The 21,639-nt window shown below is 49.7% G+C and overlaps 1 protein-coding gene across 7 annotated transcripts in view; it reads left to right on the forward strand.

Moving 5' to 3' along the window:
- CRACR2A (calcium release activated channel regulator 2A) overlaps window positions 1–21,639 on the forward strand; it is a 153,775-nt gene that overhangs the window by 38,631 nt on the left and 93,505 nt on the right. The window contains exons 1-2 of one of the 7 annotated variants that reach the window (XM_060413473.1): window positions 2,314–13,629; window positions 13,753–14,378. The exons of 4 other annotated variants lie outside the window; for them this stretch is intronic. The gene's annotated coding sequence lies outside the window, so the exon portion shown is untranslated. Of the gene's footprint in view, window positions 1–257; window positions 453–2,313; window positions 14,379–21,639 lie in introns of those variants that run through there. 2 more of the 7 variants (XM_042247634.2, XM_042247633.2) reach the window with 2 other exon arrangements.

Here is a 21,639-nt window from a genome sequence, read left to right on the forward strand (position 1 = left end):
ATGTTTGCTAAGTCGCTTCAGTCGTGTCAGACTCTTTGGGACCCCATGGACTGTAACGCGCCAGGCTCCTCTGCCCATGGGGTTCTTCAGGCAAGAACACTGGAGTGGGTTGCTGTGCCCTCCTCCAGGGGATCTTCCCCACCCAGGGATCCAACCAGTGTCTTTGTCTCCTGCATTGGCAGGTGGCTAACTCCACCTGGGAAGCCTACTCCAGCAGCTGCGAAAATCCTCTGGCTTAGGTGTGTGTCCATGTGTGTGTGCATACATACACTCCAGCAGGTGGGAAAGCCCTCTGCTCCATACGTCTGTCCCTGATCAACACAGTGACCTTGTTGGGAGCCAATCCTGGAAGAACCCTGGATGAGTTCGTGGCTCCAGAGGGCAGGAAGAGCCTAGGGGTGGGAGTCCCCAGGGAGATCAGAGCGCAGGAGAAGAACCTAACTCATGAGGTGGTAAGTTCCCTGTCTCTGGAAGAAACCAGCAGTTATCCACGAATCTTTTCATCAAGGCTGTGGGCTGAGGGACATGAAACTGGGGCAGTGTGTTCTGTACAGAACTGAAATTTTAGTTTGAGGGTCCAGGGTTTGTGCCCCTCTCTGGGTGGCATTAGCCTGCAGGGTCAGGTGGTGTCTGCCCATCAGAGCTGCTCTGCCCATAGGTTTGGGGGGTGAAGGAGAACTTGTGTCTGCCCTCTGAGGTCCCCTTGCTGCTTGGTACTGACTGGAAAGGGTGATGAATGCCCAAGTCTTGGGAAGCTGGCAGGAGGGGTCACCTCTGTAAGGAGTGGATTGAGTGGCTCCCTGGAGGTAGCACTTCACTACGCCTTGAGGAGGAAGCTGGGTCAGTGCATTTGAGGGGAGGGACATCAGGGTAGAGTTGGGGAGAGGGATGTGTCTGGGGACCACCAGGGAAAGCGCAGTGGGCGCTGTGGCCAGGGATGGACACACCAGTAGCATCAGCAGACGTGACGTTTCAGTCCTGGTCCGCCCTTCCCTGCTGTTCTCAAAGTTGGATTTATTTATTTATTTTTGGGGGGGATTTGCTAGATGGTGCTTAGGTTTATTTATTTATTTCATTGGAGTATAATTGCTTTGGGAGCTTCCCAGGTGGCTCAAGTGGTAAAGAATCCACCTGCCATTGCAGGAGATGCGGGTTCAATGCCTGGGTCGGGAAGATCCCCTGCAGAAGGAAATGGCAACCCACTCCAGTATTCTTGTCTAGCCCATGGACAGCCCTGACGGTCTACAGTCCATGAGGTTGCAATGAGCTGGACACAGCTTAGCGACTGAGCACACACATATAATTGCTTTACAATATCGTGCTAGTTTCCGCTGTACAGTGAAGTGAACCAGCTTATTTATGTAAACGTTTGGTTTAATGACCTTTGACACACGTACACACTCATAACCGCCAGCACAATCAAGATACAGAACATTAAAAAACCCTGAAGTATAGTTGATTTACAGTAGTAGTTTCAAGTGTCCACTCTAGTGATTCAAATTTTTATGGAGCATACTCCATGTAAAGTTATTATAAAATATTGGCTGTATTCCCTGTGCTGTGCAATATATCCTTGCGGCATATTTACTTTATACGTAGTAGTTTGTCCCTCTTAGTCCCCTGCCCCTATCTTGCCCTTCCCTTCAAAGGTTAACTTCACGTGATTTCACCCGTGGATGCGTCGCGTGATGGGGCGGGAGACCTGCAGGGTCTGTCCTCAGGGGCCTCTGCACCTGCTTCAGGCTGATCTCCCTCCTTCCTGTTTGTTGGACTGTAACTGCTCTGTCCGTTCAGACAAGGTCATCGGGATCGATGCACTGGGTCAGACGCAGGAAGACCCTCTTGTAGGCCAGTGTAGGGGATGGGTTCCAAAACCCACTCTGTCTGGGGGAACAAAATGACCTTCAGAGGCGTCTCTCAGCTTGAGGGATATAAGTTTTTCTTTTGCGACACTTTCTTCAGGAGAAGTTGCCTTCCCTTCGTCAGTTTGTTTTGGTTCCCAGCCCTGGTTTCTCAGAAATGCCAGCAGTTCTTTCTCCTCCGCCCGTTTGTTTACACACCCTGGTCGGGTTGGCAAGGCCGAGGCAGGGGTGTGGCAGTCAAGGGGTGGTGAGGGTCCTGGAGTCAGACCCTCCAGCATGGAGGCTGCAGGGAGGCAGGAGCAGACGGGTGTCCCTCGGGGCTCAGATTCCAAGGGCCTCTGAACCCACAGAGCCTGTGCTGAAGGCTCCTTGTTCGCATTATAGAGCAGCCTTGTGGCTGGTTGGCGTTGCCTGATCCTCTGTTCCTGGGGCCCCTGGGTCTGGGCAGCTCCATGTCCTGCTGGGCCAAGGGGACGGGTAAGTGGGCAAGACTTAGTGCACACACTGGGTGTATTGAGCCCTACCAGACCCAGGGTCCAGCACGGTGGACACCCGCCTTCCAGATCCAGGTTCCAGTGTGGTGGACACCCACCTTCTGGACCTGCACGTGTGTCTTTGGCCAGGCAGCCTCCTAAACTCCCTTTCCAACTCACAGCAGCGCCAGTGGAGGTTGGGGGCTGGCTCCAATGGCTCAATTACCAGCGCAGGCAGGAGGAAAATCTCCTATTACCTGGGCAATTGGCTGGTTTTCTCTTTATTTACTTAAGAGGCCATTCTCTGTTGAGCTCCGGGATCTGATGGATGGATGGAGCTTTGCCACGTGGAAGCTGCAGAAACATACACCCTTGCCTGCTGGCTTGGAAGGTCGCATGGGTGCTGAGGGAGGGGTGGGGAGGTAGACTGGCTTCCTGCAGCCTCACCCTGATCCAATGCAGAATGTCAGGAACCCCTTCCCACTGCCCCTTGAGGCTGGATGCACAAAAATGCATCAGGCATGGTTGAGAGCTCGGCTCCACATTTGGTCCTGTCCCTGGTGGCTCAGATGGTAAAGTGTCTACCTGCAATACAGGAGACCCGGGTTTGATCCCTGGGCTGGGAAGATCCCCCAGAGAAGAAAATGGCAACCCACTCCAGTTTTCTTGCCTGGGAAATCCCATGGACAGAGGAGCCCGGCAGGCATGGGGTTGCAAAGAGTCGGAGCCAACTGAGCAACTAACACAGGCCTCATTACAGATGAGAAACTCAAGGCTGAGAGCTGGAGTAACTTGCCCGAGATCACACAGCTCCCAAAAAGCTGAGCTGGGGTTTGAACCCAGGCAGGCTGGCCCCGGGGCCATTGGCTCCACCCCGCCCTGCCCCTAGAGATGCTGAGTGCCAGAAACAGTTCTGACTCTAACCAGTCATGTGTCCTGGGAATTCAGCCTCTAAGCTCGAGCTCCTTCCATCTTCAGTGAGATAGGAATGATCACCAGCTAGTTCAGGCTGTGAGAGGCTCTGTGGCCACGGCTCACATCCCCTGCTGGTGCTGGTGGCTTTGCCCACTGAGTGTGTTCTTGAGTCCTGCTGTCTAGAGGGTCCCTACCAGGGTGCCAGTGTTGGACTGAAATTCCCCAAAGGGAAGGGATAGAACTTCTCACTTAATTGGCATCTATACTTATTGAGCCCTGGCTGTGCCAGCTAAGGGTCCCTGTGCATGCATGCTAAGTCGCTTCAGTTGTGTCCAACTCTTTGCAACCCTAGAACTCCAGGTACCTGTGTCCAAGAGATTCTCCAGGCAGGACTACTGGAGTGGGTTACCATCCCCTCCTCCAGGGGCTCTTCCCAATCCAGGGACTGAGCCCTCGAACCTTATGTCTCCTGCATTGGCAGATGGGTTCTTTACTGCTAGTGTGACTTGGAAGCCCAAGGGTCCCCAGGGATCTGGTTTAGGAAGAGAGACCACAGCCAGCCAGCATCCTGGGGAACGATGATCTTCAGTGATGAGCGATGCTATGAGCACCTGCAGGGGAGCAGAGGAAGTGGGATGGAGTTGGGCCTGGAGGAGGGCAGGACTTGGGCAGAGAGGACAGTGGGCAGCGTAGAAGGGGAGGGGTCTGTGATCGGACTGAGCGTAGTGGACAGAGGCATGCTGGTGGGTGGGATCCCTTAGGGAGAGGTCTGCGTCACCGACTCATTCTGTCCATTTTCCAGCAGAACCTTCTACCAAGGAGCTGCCCCTGGGGCTGCTAATGACTGGGAGCCTGGAAATAGGCAGCTGGGTAACCCCCTTGGGCCCTAGCCTGTCGGTCCCAGGCTGGGGGCTTTTGCAGTCATGGGTCCCTGGGGGTATGGAGACAGACCTTTGGTGGCACCAGCCTGCCATGCCCTCTGGGGACAAGAGTGAGGTCATGACCAAGGGTGTTCAAGACACTGGCCAGAGAGACTTCTCCAGCCAGGGTTTGTTTCTCTCTGGGGAGGGAAGGAAGTGGTGGTTTGCTGAAGGTCTGCTTTCTATGACCTGAGCAGGATGGAAAGTTCGAGCCTTTCTTCCTGAAGGCAAGGGTTTTCTCAAAAAGAGAGAAACACCGCCGTTCCCAGATGAAGACACGGGGAGGAGGAGGAGTCCTTGGATGTTTCATTCTTCATCTGAATCATGTCAGAAATGACTGGGGAGGAACCATCAAGAGAGACACTGCTCTGCACATGAACCTCGTGACCTTGCTCTGCTGCCGTGGCCTCTGGTGGCCTTGGGTTTTCAAGCATTCGGGAGCTTGGGTTCCGTGGGCGTTCTGAGGAAAGATCAGCTCCACGCCATGGAGGTCTAGACTTGCTGGGCCTTGGGTGCAGGGGTCTGGTGCCCCTGCAACATCCCATGGACCGAGGGGACCCTGATCTCTGTGCTGCTTTCGTTTTAGGGTCTTTAGTGGGCTGACTTTTGGGTTTTAGGGTATTGTCTTATTTATTAATTTTTTTGGTAACTCTGTCTTTTTTCATCAGAGTAAAATATACTTGACATAAAATGTACACTTTTAACCCTTCCTAAGGGTACAGCTCAGTAGCATCAGGACATTCACAGTGCTACATAACCACCCCTATGGACACCATCCCAGGAACTTCTTCATCTGCCCAGCTGCTTGGGTTTGATCTTGACCTTGACTCCAGGGAGGCCCCAGTCTCACTGTGTCTCAGCCTCCCCAGTCTCACTGTGTCTCAGCCTCCCTCCACACAGCCCCCTTGCCATCCGATGCCCTCTGCACTTGGGCAATCTTTCTGCTGCTGATTCCTGTCACTTTCTGGTTCTTTAATTCTCTGCTTCAGCCAATGGGCTCCTGTGAGACCGCCCTTCTTGGGGCTAGGTTCTGCGTTAAGCACTTCCCCGGTGGCTCAGATGGTTAAGTGTCTGCCTACAGTGCAGGAGACCCAGGTTTGATCCCTGGGTTGGGAAGATCCTCTGGAGAAGGAAATGGCAACCCATTCCAGTACTCTTGCCTGGAAAATCCTATAGCTGGAGGAGCGTGGTAGGGTCACAAGCGTCGGACACGACTGAGCAACTTCATTTTCTTTTCTTTCACTGTCTTCTGTGTTTCTCCCAGCCATCCTGTAGGGGATCATTATCATTATCACCCTTTTCAAAGATGAGGAAGCACTGTCAGAGGTGACACACCCAAGGCACAGGATTTCAGAGCCAGGATTCGATTCTGGACCCTCTGATCTTCCTCCACCGTCGTCGTGTAGAACCAAGCACAGCCACCCCCAACTCCTCCAATAGCATCTGCTTTAGAGGGCTTTTAGAACCTGCACGGGTTTGGGTCTTCCATTAGGATTCTCAACGGGAGCCTTTATCCAGAAAGGATTGGTTTGGAAATAGCTTAATTATGGACCATGTGGGCTACCCTGGTAGCTCAGTCGGTAAAGAATATGTATATACATGCACCGCATCTTTTTTTTATCTGTTCACTGTCAGCGGGCATTTAGGTTGCCTCGAGGTCTTGGCTATTGTGAATAGTGCTGCTATCAGCATAGGGGTGTGTGTATCTTTTTGGATTATGGTTTTCTGTGGACACGTGCCCTGGTCTCTGGCATGTTTCTTGTTGCTTGTCATTACCCTCTCCACGAGCTACACTAGTCCCTGCTGTGTTGCCTTATACTCAGATTTTGGAGGTTCATTTTTGCTTGGGGCTCAGGGTTCTGGCTTCGGTAGATGTGATATAACTCTGAGGATGACGATAGCTGGAGAAAACAGCAAGGAATAGACTCCCACAGGGAGTCTGCAAATAAGGCAAGGTATTAAATGCCCGCTGTATGTCAGGCACTTTTTCTAGGACTTAGCATCCCCATTTTACAGATGAGGAAACTGAGGCTCCTAGAGGTTAAATAGGGCATTTGAGTTCATGCACCTAGTTCTGGTACAGACACCTCCCCCAGGGACACTTCCACACCATGCTCCTTCCACCCGACATGGGCTCCCTGCAAATAGCTGCGTTGGTGGGTGGGGGGCCCTGCTGGATTCCAGAGATTAGTTAACAGACTTGTAGAATGGGTGCAGGATCCCCTGACTCCCCACCAGGTGGGTTGCCCCAGGCGCAGGCCAGCTGGAAATACAGGCGTGGGGAGGGCCAGTTAAAACATCTACTATGGAACTCTTTTATGAGGAATGCAGTTTTAATACATTGAACCGCAGCTCGAGTCAAAAACAAAGACCCAGAAAGGAACTGCTAAGGGAGATGAATGTTAATGAAAAAAAAAAAAAAATGACTCGGCCTCCATTATGTAATCACACATTGCAAACTAAAAATATTTTTTTTTAACGCACAAGCCCCATTTACCGGGATTAGAAATAGAATAAAAAGCTCTAATTTGTACTGAATAGCAATCAGGTTATTCCACACACCACATCTGAATTTCCTGACATGGTAGGGACTAAATCAGTGTGGTTTTGTGGAATGCTAATGCCAAACCCTGAAAAATCCTCCAGAACACAAAAGCAGAATGCTTGAGCACCTACTATGTCCAGCGCTTTGTACTGGGAGAGAGAACAAAGCCCATAGGACTTCTTCTGACAGGATAAGTGACCCTGTCAAGGGAGTAGGTCAGACTCTATGTTCTCTAGAAGGAAAGGGCCTTTGCAGAAAGCTTAACTAGGTAGCCAAGAACAGAGCTGGGCTTGAAAGGATGGCAGAATTCAGCAGGTGGGGATGGCAGGGTTCTGGAAGGATGTTCCATGAGAGTCTTTCAGTCCCTCTTAGTAGGCAGTGTCTGAGGACCAGACCACATAGAAATTGAACCATTGAGGTCCTGGCTGGACTATAAGATGTGCCTTGACCCTCCCCGTATTTCTATGGGTGACCTGCTCTGCTGGCTGGCCTCTGCTGACTCGGCTCACCATCTAAAGCAGTGAGGAGCCAGGAGGCTGTTCTAGATCCTTTGAACCCTCATCTTTCCTATAGATACAGGGGTCATAGGGAATCAAGCACAGCTTGCCCTGCCTGGACACACGAGTGTCTGCTCTGGGGGTTTCTAGAACACGTGTGGGTGTAGGTGTGCGTCATATGGCCAAGCTCCGTTAGAAGGAGGCAGCGTTCAGAACCCCGAAGAAGGTGCTGTGGGGCTGTAAGAGGAAGCAGGCAGACCCACTCTCAGAGACTTGCACTTTTCATACCACGTTATCCACCAGGAAAGCCAGACAAAACAGAAGTCAGAGAGGAGAAGCCACGTGGCTTCCCTGGTGGCTCAGATGGTGAAGAACCTGCCTGTAATTTGGGAGACCTAGGTTCGATCCCTGGGTTGGGAAGATCCCCTGGAGAAGGAAATGGCAGCCGACTCCAGTATTCTTGCCTGGAGAATTCCATGGACAGAGGAGCCTGGTGTGCTGCAGTCCGTGGGATCACAAAGAGTCAGACATGGCTTAGTGAATGAACAACAATAAGCTTATATTTTTTATAGTCCAGTGGTTTCCATCCATTCATCAGATTGGGCTCAATTAACATTTGCTTCCTAGGTCATCACAACAGCTCCACGTGATGTTGGCAGAGGCCTCGGTTGTTGTTCAGTTGCCAAGTCGTGTCTGACTCTGTGACCCCCTGGATGGCAGAACCCCAGGCTTCCCTGTCCTTCCCCATCTCCCAGAGTTTGCTCAAATTCATGTTCATTGAGTTGGTGATGCTATCTAACCGTCTTATCCTCTTCAACCTCTTCTCTTTTTGTCTTCAGTCTTTCCCAGACTCAGGGCTTTTTGTCAACAAGGTGGCCACACAGTCTAGTTAGGGGACTGAGGCTTGGCCAGCATCCTATATTCCAGAACTTCCCAGCCACTGAAGCAAGACCCTCAGATGGCAGTGGGAAGGGTCAGGGCTGCCTGGAACCTCAGGGAGCCTGGACTCTGCTTCCATCCAGAGCAAGCTGGAGACACCCCCAGATCTAGTGGGACTCTGAGGCTTGATCACCTTTAAGAAACAGTCCACAGTGCACCCTGCTGTTCAGAGCTTCCAGCCTCCCTTTGCCAGTATTTGTCCAGGGCTATGGAGATCAGGTGTAACCGTGGATAAGAAGGAATGGAAGATGGTGGGGGTCAGGGAGTGTGGATGTGTGTGGTCAGACTCCCGTGGACTTAACTTGTGTTGATTCCATCATCTCTCATTCCCTGAGTATCTCCCATGTACAAAGCCCTGGGCTGTGAGACGGGGCTATTGTTATCACCCTTCATATAGAAGCGAGGAGCTGAGAGGCTCAAGGTCCCATAGCCAGTTGGGGTAGAATCAGTTCAAATTCGGCACTCAGGCAGCAAAGCCCTGCTCTTAGGAGTGTCAGTCATGGGACCCTGGTGATGGTCCCTCATGTGGATGCAGCTCTTTGCCATGTACACAGTAGTCCATGCTCTGCTTTTAGATCTTTACAGCAGCAAGGTGACCATTATGCTGGCTGTTATACAGCTGACCGTGCATAGTAAATGAAATTATGACTGTGGAAACACTCGGGAAATTGTAACATCCTCTACAAATATGGTGTAATTGTTGACTCCGACTTACAGGTGAGAGGAAGATAAAATCAGAGAGGTGAAGGGGTTTGCCTGGGGACACATAGGGGACAAAGGGCAGAGTAAGGATGCTAGCCCAGGTCCTAGAACCTCTGGTGTTATTTGCCTCCTTAAGTCATCAGGGGAGACTGCTTTTAGGCTTCTCTCTCCCTTGTCCATCACCACCAGTTTGGTGGTGGAAACCCCACCAAATTGGTACCAGATAAAAATTAGGCAGAGATTCCAAGGAAGACTAAGCTAGCTTTTCTTAGCTTGGCTTCCTTGTCCTAAAGGGAATGGGGGTGAAGTTGAGGATGGAATTGGGGACCGTGGCTGCCAGCATGGGGGGTTAGAATGCAGAAGCTGCACAGAGGGGTCCTTTGTGTGCCGCTACTTTCTAGTTGGTGGAAGAGCCCTGGAAAGGGGTGGGCAGGACTGGTCATTTTGCCCCATAGATGGACCAGCAGGTGTTTTATGATCTCAAAAAACTGTTGCTGTTCCATCACTAAGTCATGTCTGACTCTTTTCAACCCCATGGACTGCAGCACGCCAGGCTTCCCACTTCACTATCTCCCAGAGCTTGCTCAGATTCATGTCCATTGAGTCAGTGATTCTATCCAATCGTCTCGTTTTTCCTCCTGTCTGACATACACCTTTAAAAACTCCTTTATTAAGGGTCTCTTTGTGGCAAACTAGAATTTCGTTTATCAGATATTGCCTTCATTTCCTTCATTCTCGTAAAACTGTGAACGCGAATTATGTTAAAATTGTGAGCGAAGCTGGAATCTAGGGTCCACCCCTGGGGCTTGTGTGGTCACATGCAGTATTTATAAAATAAAGAAATCATAAATATTTTGTTAGAAAGATCTTAGGCTTGCTACTGCAAAGATGAAAAGACTAGCTTTAAAGCATCAGCTCTGCAGTGTAGCCTCGTACGACAGGAAGAAGTGCCAGCCTTCTATCTCACACTTGAAGCAGAGGGAGGAATTCTTTGTGGCTAACAACATCTTATTTACTTGCTTGTTTATTAATTTTTAAAGCGATAAGGAGTAAACATTTATTTCACGCCTTCTAGATGCAGAAGCTATGCTGGAAACATTTATATGTGGTCGCTCATTTATTCCTTACAAAGACCTCGCTTATGAATTTTGAAGATGAGGCTATCAAGACTGTGAGAGATGAACTTGATCCAAATTTCCCAGACAGTAAGAAATGGCAACTTGATATGGAGATAAATATGTCTGACTCCCAATTGCTGTTTCTTCAATAATAGACCGAGAAATCTATTTTCATTTTCTTTGTTTTTCACTCCTTCTTAATCTCAGATCTTCCATATGGAATCTTTCTTACTGTCTGGAATACCCCTTTAAAAATGTCTTTTATTAAAGGGTCTGCCTGTGGCAAACTAGAGTTTTATCAGATAATGTCTTTATTTCCCTTATTCTTAAATGACATTTTCTTTAAGCCTAAAATTGTGAGATGACACTTTCTTTCAGCATGCAGAAGGTATTCTTTTTTCATCTTCCTCATGCTAAAAGAAAGTGTCAACTGAGAATTCCATTTAGCATGGGCCGAATTGTGCAAGAGGTAAGTTAATTCAGTGGAGGTCGGCCTTCTGGACCTAGAAGCCTGCCCTGTACGGATTGGATTTTGTGAGCGATCTGACTGGCTAGTGAGATGTCTCAGGGGGGAGGTGTGGCTTACCCAGCAGAGATTGTTCTGCTCAGCACCCCACCCCCGGAGGACGTGATGCTGGAAGTAGCAGGGAGCAAACAAGAGGAGATTTGCAGAGACTTCCTCTCTGAAGAGTCATTTTATTTCTGAGAGTTTCCCAGATAGATGTAGGGGAAACCACTGAGTCCGAGCCGGCCTCCACCTCTCCATCTCCGCCTTTGCCACATCCAACCCCTCCATCCTCTTGATCCTGTATCTAAACAGCCCGAGCACCCATTCGTCTGTCCCTGCCACAACCCGTTCAGGACACACCACTGCTTGTCTGGACTGTGAAAGTGAAAGTCGCTCAGTCATGTCCATCTCCTTGCGACCCCATGGCCTCTACAGTCCATGGGATTCTCCAGGCCAGAATACTGGAGTGGGTAGCCATTCCCTTCTCCAGGGGATCTTCCCAACCCAGGGATCGAACCCAGGTCTCCTGCATGGCAGGTGGACTTTTTTACCAGCTGAGCCACCAGGAAGCCCTGGACTTTATACAGTCCTGCCTGGACGGTAATATTCCCCTAACTGGTCTCAGTGTATCCACTTCCCCAGCTCCTCCTCCTAAATTCATTCCCACAAGAAGCCCAGGTCACCTTTTTTTTTTTTTTTTGAAATTTCACAGAAGAATTTTAATCCAGGTCACCTTTTAAAAATGCAAATCAGATCCTGTCTCTTGCAGCTCTGAGGCGTCTCTTCAGTGATTCCCACGGCTGCATGGGTGAAGCCCCGTCCCTAACCTACCCCTCAAAGCCTCGCTCTTCAGCCTCATCTCCGGCCGCCTTTGTCAGCTTACCACTGTTCTGGCCGTCTTGGTTTCCTTCCTGTTCTGAGCACATTAAAGCTCTTCTCCCTGAGGGTGTTGGCACCTGCCGTCCCCTCTCCCTAGAACGCTCTCCGTCCCCTTTCCTGGCTCACTCCTACGCATCCTACAGGACCCAATGTGAATGTCCCTTTCTTTCCCGCATCCTCTGTCTTTGTCAGCCTTGCCGCTCCACGCTCCCTCCAGCAAGCATCTGCATCTTTCCGTGTCTTCAGCAGAGCAGGTACCTCAGTTGTGATCCCATCACTGACTTGCAGTGTCTGTTCATTGCGTGTGCTCCCCACTGCCTGATGAGGGCTGGGCTCACGGACGTCTGTTCTTCTCTGTGTCAGAGACACAGACCACAGCGCCCGGCCCGCCGCGGGTGTTGCTCACCTGGAGAACAAATATCCATCTGGCTTATTTAACCGCATGATAATAATTATGAAACAACGACCCCATCTACCTCACCTCTCAATATTTGAGAAACAAGACTCCCTCAGAAACTTTTATGTCCTTTGCTCTTCCTGTAATATGTACAGCAGCTGCCTACCTGTCTATCCCATACATGTGCATATATATACATACATATCAAAATTGTCATTGACATAAATTGACACATATACCAACATATAATATACCTGTATGATGTGTATATCTCTAATGTGTATGTATGTGATGTGTATGTGTGTATATGCTGTGGCTTATCTGAACCATCACCTCACCTCCTCCTGGTCTCTTTACCCCCTGTTCAACCTCCATTCCCAGCGTTTGGGCCAGAGATCTCATCCCAAAGAATAAAGCTTCATCCCACCACTTCTGCGATAGCAGAGGGAGGCCGTCCTGCATCTCCCTTAAGAGCCAGGAAAGCATTTCCAGGGACAGTCCGCAAAGCCCCTCTCCTGTCTCAGTAACCAGAGGTGGGTCAGAAGCCCACCCCCACCACCCTCTGGAAAAGGCTTGTGCTTGATTTGATGGGGCCCTGAGCTGAGCATAAACTCGCTTATTCTGAGTAATCAACAAAATCGGAATCTTGTTGGAAAGGAGGAAGGGAGAATGGATGATATTAGGCAGGTAACCAGGATCTGCTTCAAAACCTGACCCAGACTCAAGCTAGCAGTTGATTTCAGAAGCCCCAGGAGGAAAATTAAGTGACTCTCAGCATGTTCTCTGCCTTGAGCTCTATCATGAGTTACTTGAAGCCAAGCTGAGGACACTTTCTTGCAGTCTGCTCCGCCTGCAGGCCCTGCCCTGACCACATCTGTCCTTCAGGAGGCTGACCCACAGTTGGGCCGCTGGGCCGCTTGTCAAGGGTGGGCAGCAAGTCTGCCTCTCTCCCTTGTGATCAGTGCAGCCACGGCTCTTCCCATGAAGAGGGCTGCAGGAGGGGCGCTGGACAGCCAGAGCCCAGAGCCGGGGGTCCAGGGGAAACCCCAGGAAAGCCCAGGCAAGGTGAACTCCCTCTCCAACCCCAGGTGTGGAGCTGGACACAAGGCTTCTTATGGTGAGAATCAGAGGTCCTAGAGGTAGATATGGTGGGAGCAGCCACCTGCAGGAAGGCTGGGCCACATGAGCAGAGGTTCCGAGTGATGCTGCAGGAAACAGCAGCTCTGACCTTCGTAGCCCCACTTTTAAAAAGTCAATCTTCAATCAATGGTTTTTGGCTGTGCTGGGTCTTTGTTGCCACACTCAGGCTTTCTCTAGTTGCAGTGAGCGTGGGCTGCTCTCTAGTTGCAGGGCACGAGCTTCTCTTGTCGCAGAGCGTGGACTCCAGCGTGCAAGGGCTTCGGTAGCTGCAGCGCGTGAGCTCAGTAGTTGCGGCTCCTGGCTCGAGAGCACAGGCTCAGTAGTTATGGTGCATGGGCTTAGTTGCCCCAAAGCATGTGGAGTCTTCCCGAACCAGGGATCAACCCTGTGTCCCCTGCATTGGTGGGTGGATTCTTTACCACTGCACCACCTAACAAGTACTGCACACTGGGTGATTTCAAGCAACAGAAATGTGTTGTCTCAATTGCTCTGGAAGAAGGAAGTTCAGGTTCAAGGAGCCGCAGGGCCCTGCTCCCCCTCCGGCCTGTAGGGCGATCCTTCCTGGCCTCCTCCTAGATCTGGTGGTTGGTAGGCAATTTGATGTTTCTCAGCTTGCAGTAACAAAGCTCTTGCCTGCATTGCAACATGGTTTGTCTTCGTGTGTATCTATCTTTAGGTGGCTGTCTTTTTCTGAGGACACCGGTCATATTGGGGTACCTTCTGAAATCCTGGGGGTAAGGACTTCATTGTGCCTTTTCTTGGAGATCAGAATTCAACATTAAGTGAGCTCATTTCGGTGACAAGATTAGGATATGGGTGGGGCTGGGGTGAATACTTAACTGTGTCTCTTGGTCCAGGTGGAAGAGACGGGTGACATGCATCATCTCACCAGAGCCCCATGGGGACACCCTGTTCCTATTCCTGTTTTATAGACAAGAAAACAGTAACAAAGTCCCTTGGCCAGGATTCATAACTTGTTCATGGCAGACCTAAGACCTGAACCCAATAATTTCTGTCTTTAGAAACTCCTGTTTTATTCAATATATTATGCTGCCTCTGGAAAAAAAAAAAGTGTGTGGCTTATGGTTACACCTCTCACCTTTGTGATTGTTGTCAGTGGTGGCACAGCAATAACCATCAAGAGAAAGAGAACGTCTCTGAAAATGGGTGAAATGATGACGTACCCTGAAGAAGGTACGCAAAGAGGATGCTGTTTTGTTCTCCTGACAAAGGCGATGGCTCCTCCTTCGTGGGCTGTCTCATTGTAGAGAGGAATTGACTTCATCACGCCCTGTGCCCAAATATCAATGGAGCAACTTCTGCATGCCCGACTCTGTGCCAGGGGTGAGCGAAGAGACGAATGAGCCACACCCGGGTCCCAGGGGCCAAGGGATGACCCATTGACCAAACCTGGTACAGGGATGTGTCAGCCTGGGTCCTGAATTTCTTGACAAAAGAAACAAATTCACTGTGGAGTAAGGAGGTGAGTGGTTTCCTATCTTGGGCCCACCATTGCTGATGAAGGAAGGAAGTGGGGACCGGAAGTGGAGGCTCTGAGTTAAGGTGTTGAGCCATCACTTGCCCGCTACCCTGGGGGAGGCTGACAGTCCTGGGCTCCCGAGACCATGGGCTTCTTGACCCTGGACCTGGCAGGGTCTAGAGGCAGCCAGAAGGAAGCCTCCTTTCCCCTTTCCACCCCCAGCTCAGCATTTCTCATTCCTGGTCATTCATTGAGTGGCTGAGCCACGCTGCCTCCCTCTGGGGCATTTACCTTCTTCCCCAGTGAAGCTTGGGGGCCAGGATGAGTCAGGAGGGCACCTTCATAGGTCCCTGTGTTGGCCTTTTGAAGTCACACCCCAGCAAAAGCATCTGCAGGCCAGGGCTTCTCATCAGAGACATGCCTTTCTTGCCTTTTTTTTTTTTTTCAATTGTTTCATTCTCTCTTCCATCTCCCCCAAGTCTGCATGTATCTGTCATCTCTGTGGTTATCTTAGAACAAGAGGGTTGCTTTCTATTTATTCTTTCTTGAGTGTAACACTAACCACAAAGGCTGCAGGGGGGAGGAGGGAGGGAGCCAGTGACTCTTCAAGCCCTGTGGTCCCGGGTGCAGTCAGAGCTGGTGGTGAAATTGACAAGACAAAGGTGGCGAACCCACCCCAGGGCTTCGGGAGGATGTGGCCTCTGCATCTACAGATGAGTCAAGGGGACGAGTCGCTTTCTGGTTAAAAAAGAAGAATTTGGAGTCCTGAGGGATACAGACCACTGGCATTGCTAGGGCCACAGCTGGTGGGGTGGACTTTTCAAGAGAAAAGTCCCCTGTCTTTCTTGTCCTTGAGGAACCTGGTGGCAAGAAGAGGAAATAAATAACAAGGCTTCACTGTAGAACACAAAGAACTGTATTAAATATCCCATAATAAACTATCCTGGAAAAGGATCTTTTAAAAAAAGAACATGGATATATACATGAGAAAAGTGGAAGTGTTAGTCGCTCAGTCGTGTCCAGCTCTTTGCGACTCCATGGACTGTAGCCCACCAAACTCCTCTGTCCGTGGGCTCTTCCCAATATGAATGCTGGACTGGATTGCCATGTCCTTCTCCAGAGACTCTTCTCGACCCAGGGATCAAACCCGTGTCTTCTGTATCTCCTGCATTGGAAGATGGATTCTCTACCCCTGAGCCACCTAGAAAACCCATATATGTGTGTGTGTGTATATATATGCAGTTTAATAATAAGAAATCTCTTGCAAAATTTACATGTTACAATGATTTCCTTTGGGGCTGCCTGTGTGTTTCATTCTGACTCTGATGTTTTCATTAGTGATCTACCAAACAGCTTTTTCCAATTCAACTTCCTCTCCCTACCACCTAAAGAAAAAGGGTTTTTCCAAGGGTTTTTAATGCTAAAGACTGTGTGCCCGCCTCCCTCCGTGAGTGGAGTTTCCCGGATGGACACTTGTTCTCCGTGAAATTTTGTTCCAATTCTCAGCATGGCCAAGTGTATTACAGTATACTTGTATATAAGGCTTAGCTCGTTCACAAGAAGAACATTCTTCCTTGTTTCCTTGTTTTCTCCGTTTCCACATCATAATTTAATTTGGCAGTGAGGTTATTTCCTTCCTGTTATCAGATGCAGACAGGTAAATGTCCTCACATTTTTTATCTTGTTGTCCTGTGCTCTTTTATCTCCTCCTGCTGTTTATATGGGTGGTTTAGCCTAACCTTATCCATCAAGAGTAGGTGTGAGTATTGCCTGCCCCATTAAGTGTTCTAGGGCAGTCATGTGTGAATGCTTCCTTCCTGAAATAGTCATGATTTTGTTATAAGAGGCTTTCCCTTTTCTCTTTTATATCACAATTATAGCTCAATGATGCATGTAGGTCAACTGACTTATCGAGGAATTCCATCTCTGGCAGTGAAGAGGGCATTTCCAAATATTTGTTATAAAGATGGGGTATTGATTGGAGAGGGTGGGGTGTCACTGGGTGGAATGATCTCTGAGGTCTCTGATCTTCTTCTGCAACACTGAAAAACCAGGAGACCACAGACAGTGCGACTAGTGAGGAAACTGAGAATCATCCTATGGGTGAAAGGTAGTGTCGCTCCTAATGTCTGCCTGGATGGGAGGCTGGGAGTCCTTGAGACTCAAGGCACTGACTGCCTTCCCAATTCCTCCCATGATGCCCAGCACATGGTCAGTTGTTGTTCAGTCACTAAGTCATGTCCAACTCTTTGTGACCCCATGGACTGCAACACTCCAGGCTTCCCTGTCCTTCTCTGTCTCTCAGGGTTTGCTCAGACTCATGTCTATTGAGTGAGTGATGTCATCCAACCATCTCACCTTCTACCAACCTCTTCTCCTGTTCTCAGTCTTTCTCAGCATCAGGGTCTTTTCAAATGAGTTGGCCCTTTGCATCAGGTGGCCAAAGTATTAGAGCTTCATCTTCAGCATCAGTCCTTCCAATGAATATTCAGGGCTGATTACCTTTAGGATTGATTGATCTCCTTGCTGTCCAAGGGATTTTCAAGAGTCTTCTCCAACACCACAGTTCAAAAGCATCAATTCTTTGGTGCTCAGCTTTCTTTATGGTCCATCTCTCACAACCGTACATGACTACTGGAAAAACCGTAGCTTTGACTAGACGGACCTTTGTCTACAAAGTGATGTCTCTGCTTTTTAATATGCTCTCTAGGTTTGTCATATCTTTTCCAGTGGTCAATACATATATTCTGAGAGACTAAATGCAGTTCCATTTGAAAGTATTCACTTTGATGTCAGTCAGAACTGTGTATGACTTTTGCTCTCTGCAATGTAATGTTGTTAAAAAAAATATGGAAAATCCATCAATAAGGTGCAAAACATGAATTGATGAAGGTGAAAAAAAAAAGCACTGGGTCTCCCTAGGCTGGACTTCAGAAGCTAGGAAACTCTAAAACACAAAACAAAACCTCACCTAATACCTCCCCAGCCCGTGCACACACCTCATGCCTTGACCCCACTCAAGATCAGGTGAGTCTCTGCAGTGAGGGCCAGGGATCTGGAGTCTAAAAGCATCTCCAGATAACTCTCATGAACTGAGAGGGCTGTGATGGGACCCACGTCCCATCCTCCAGACCCCAGACCCCCTGAATTGGGAGTATGGAGTCTTAGCCACTGGATCACCATGGAAGCCCCTCGTGCTGTCCCTTTGCCTGGAGTCTCCTCTGCTCCTTTCCTTCCCGCCCAGTTCTCCGTACCACGTAGGGCCCACATACCTACCCCATCCTCCGTCAAGTCATAACTTCTCACCCAAATCATAGTTCTTTATCATGTGCTGAAGTTTTCTTGAAAAACGTCCTTTATCGTATAAGCAATATATGTTTGTCCTAAGGGGAAAGAGCTGAGAATATAGCAAATGGTAAAGAAGAGAAAAAAAATCACCCGTAAACCCAATAAACGGAGAGAGTTGCTGGTAACATCGGGGTATATTTCCTTCCCATCTTTGTATTCAGTACACACTCACACATACATACACTCACAAACATGCACACACACCCACACACACATGCTTATTCCCTTTCTACCTTACATTTTCGTTGCTCACATGCATCTGACTCCATTCAGTGCTGAGCTCTCTGGGAACCCTGACGCTGTGTCACTCATGTTTTATCTCTGTTCCCTAACACAGCATCTTGCATTACTGTGCGTGCTAAGCCGCTTCAGTTGTGTCTGCCTCTCTGCGACCCCATGGACTGCAGCCCGCCAGGCTCCTCTGTCCATGGGATTCTCCAGGCAAGACTACTGGACTGGGTTGCCATGCCCTCCTCCAGAGGATCTTCCTGACCCAGGGATCCAGCCCTCGTCTCTTGCATCTCCTGCACTGGCAGGTGGATTCTTTACCACTGGCGCCACCTGGGCCTCTGTCAGTGTGAGCCCAGGAGAACCGCTGGGTGAATTGGTTTGGCCTCAGGATGCAGATTGTGAATTAGAGGAGGTGAACGTGCAGTCCTGGCACTTGCTGATGATTTAAAACTCACATGCAGCCTTCCAGCACCAGCTGCTGCTGGCCCATCAGGCGCTCTGCTGGGTGGCTGGGGAAGTGGATCAGAAGCCACAGTGATTCCACCAGCGGCTGGGACACGGCTGGATGAGTCAGTGTATTCTACATCCCACGTCAGGCCAGTTCAAAAGCAGCTCTATCCTTGCTAGTTCACAGAGGCCCTTTTCTTCACTAGAATGACACACTTGATTCTGGCCAATCTTTCTTTTTTCTTTCGGATCAAAAATAGTGTCGGCGTTATACCTAGAGAGGGGGGGATTTTTTCCTTCTCTGAGACATCAGCTTTGGCTCTAAAATACTCTTGCTTAGATGAAAATTCAAGAGGTTCTTGAGCTGAAGTTGGAAGTGGAAATGACAGACTCTTTTCCAAAAAAGCATGGTATTTGGTGGAGGTGGGTGGGAACAAGTCAGGGAGGGGACTGCAGGGGAAAGCAGATCGGAGCACTTGAGAGGGTTTCACGGGAAGAAAGGCAGCAGAAAATGTTCACTGAACATCAGAATCCCTTCATGGCATAAATGGGGAACATGAGAGGCTGGCGGTGTATCGAGTACCTTCCTTTTGGGGAATGAAATGTAGACACGTCATCGGTATAGATGGCAACCGCACCAAGGGAGCAGACAGAGGGTGACAGGCCCATGTGTCTTCTGAGATGTGTGCTTGACTACAGCAGGAGGTTTGTTATTTAGACATCCTTTTTCTTTAAAAATATGTGGCAGAGCAGAAGCTATTTCTAGAATTAAATACCTCCGAGGGAATTTCATGACAAGATCAAGGGAAAAGTCTGCAAAGTTTTGGCTTCGGATGAAAAGCATCTAAAACCAAGTGAAATCAAAGGGAACCTTAAGCTAACACATTATTGATGTGGGTGTTGGGAAGCTCAGCTGGGGAGGCTCTCTGGGGACCAAAGCTGGGAGAGGAGAACGTGGAAATATTCAGGGTTTGATCTCCCTCTGCACACCAGGATCAGACAGGAAATGCAAGGGTTTTGGTGGTTGACATAGTGCCAAGGGCAAGCTTGGGAGCCCTATGCCCAAGGAGGCTGAAGCTGGGATGTTGGTGGTGATGGGGGTAAGGGAGATGTCTGTTTTAAGAAAATCCCAAATCTAATTTTCTTTCTCAACTCCGCATTGTTATGGGAGGTAAAGGGACTTAGTAGAAAGAATATGTGGTTGGGAACTACTTGGTCGGACTCTTGCTATTGGTGGCAAGTTTCTAATATTTCCCCAGACTCAGTTTGCTCCTGGAATCCCAAGGGCTTCCCTGGTGTCTCAGTGGTAAAGAAACTGCCTGCCAGTGCAGGAGACATGGGTTCGATCCCTGGGTTGGGAAGATCCGCTGGAGAAGAGAGTAAATGGCTGCCCATTCCAGTATTCTTGCCTGGGAAATCTCATAGACAGAGGAGCCTGGTGGGGGTAGCAAAGAGCTGGGCACCACTGAACGACTAAACAGCAACTACATGACTCCCAAACTAACCCAACCTCCTCAAGCGTGACCTCCATAACTTCTGACCCTGCAGGCTCCCTCCTCCTTGTGCTCGTGAGTTCAGGGCCTGTCCCAGGGGGTGGGGCCTGGACACCAGCAGGGAACCCGAGCCATAAAACCTTGGCTTCATGGGGCTCATGTGCTAGATCAGGGCAATGTAGCAGACGAATATCTGAGCACAGGAGCTTTCCAATTGTTCTGGTTGCCAACACAGAAGAAGGAAAGGAAGCAGGCAGAATTAACTTCATTAACATTTTCCTTTAACATAATATTCCCCCAAGGATATCATTTTGGCATGATATAATATCATGCTGTTGCTGCTGTTGTTCAGTCGCTAAGTCATGTCCAACTCTTTGCAACCCCATAGACTGTAGCCCACCAGGTTCTTCTGTCCATGGGATCCTCCAGGCAAGAATACTGGAGTGGTCTGTCATTTCCTTCTCCAGGGGATCGTCCCCACCCAGGGATCGAACCCGAGTCACCTGCATTGAAGGCAGATTCTTTACCGACTGAGCCACCAGGGAAGCCCCAAGTACCATACGAGAGCTTGCTGTTGTTATTGTGTGGTTAGAATCATTGTCAGAGTTGAGCTGATGGTGTGGCCGGAGAGCTCACTGCAGCCCGGGGCGCTGCAGTGGTGCCGGTAGTGTCAAACAGTAACTGACGTGACCTGCACTGTCCGCTCCTGGAGGGGCCCAGCACCCGGCAGGTTGACACTTCTCTCATGAATGTTATCACAATAGATCCCACTGGGCAGGTGACCTAATTAGCCAGGTGTTCTCAGCCTTTGCCAGCTCGCCCTGTGCTGAAATCATCTTTACATCCAGCTTGGGGTGGCCAGCAGCATGCCTGAATATTCAAAGCAGAGCTGCAGAGACACTGGGAAGCCCTCAGACATGATGGAGGGCTGGGAAGCCAACCACGGGTGTCCAAGGAGGAAAGGACACCATCAACTCAACCCCAACAATGACACTAACCACAAAATAACAGCAGCAAGCTTTTATACGTACTTTGGGCTTCCCTGGTGATTCAGACGGTAAGGAATGTGCCTGCAATACAGGGGATCCAGATTTGATCGCTGGGTCAGGAAGATCCCCTGGAGAAGGGAATGGCTACCCACTGAAGTATTCTTGCCTGGAGAATCCCATGGACAGAGGAGCCTGGTGGGCTACAGTCTAGGGGGTCGCAGAGAATCGGACACAACCAAGTGACTGCTGTGGGTTTGCCAGGCACCCTTATGGTCTTGCCGAAGGGGATTTCCTTGAAGACCTTCTAGATCCCATTCACTCTCTGAGGGCCACTTTAAATACTACCTCCTCCCCAAAGCCTTTCTTCATGTCAGCATGGCCCGGACCTGTCCCATCTCTCAGACATCCTGCAGTGCTGAAGGACTCTGCCCTCTCTTAGACACCAAAGCTCCCATCTTGCATTGTTAACTACACATGTTCTGTATGGCTGTGCCCTTTCTTTCTGTGGCTTCCCCCAGTGACAGTCACAGATTGACTTGCGACAGCCCTGGTGACCTGGTTGGTGAATTCCGCTTTGTCCCAGAGAGGGTTCCAGGGCTGTTTCATCACTGCGAATGCCCTGCTGCCGTCATTAAGTTTTCATCTGGCTTCATGCACTGCTTGTCCATCCAGAAGGAATACCCTTTGAGAACTGGGATCTTGTGATCTTGGCCTCCAGCTAGGATGTCTGCCTGGCTGACCTTGGGGCTCAGTGAC

The sequence above is a fragment of the Ovis aries genome, chromosome 3, assembly GCF_016772045.2.
Source record: "Ovis aries strain OAR_USU_Benz2616 breed Rambouillet chromosome 3, ARS-UI_Ramb_v3.0, whole genome shotgun sequence".
Lineage (NCBI taxonomy): Eukaryota > Metazoa > Chordata > Mammalia > Artiodactyla > Bovidae > Ovis > Ovis aries.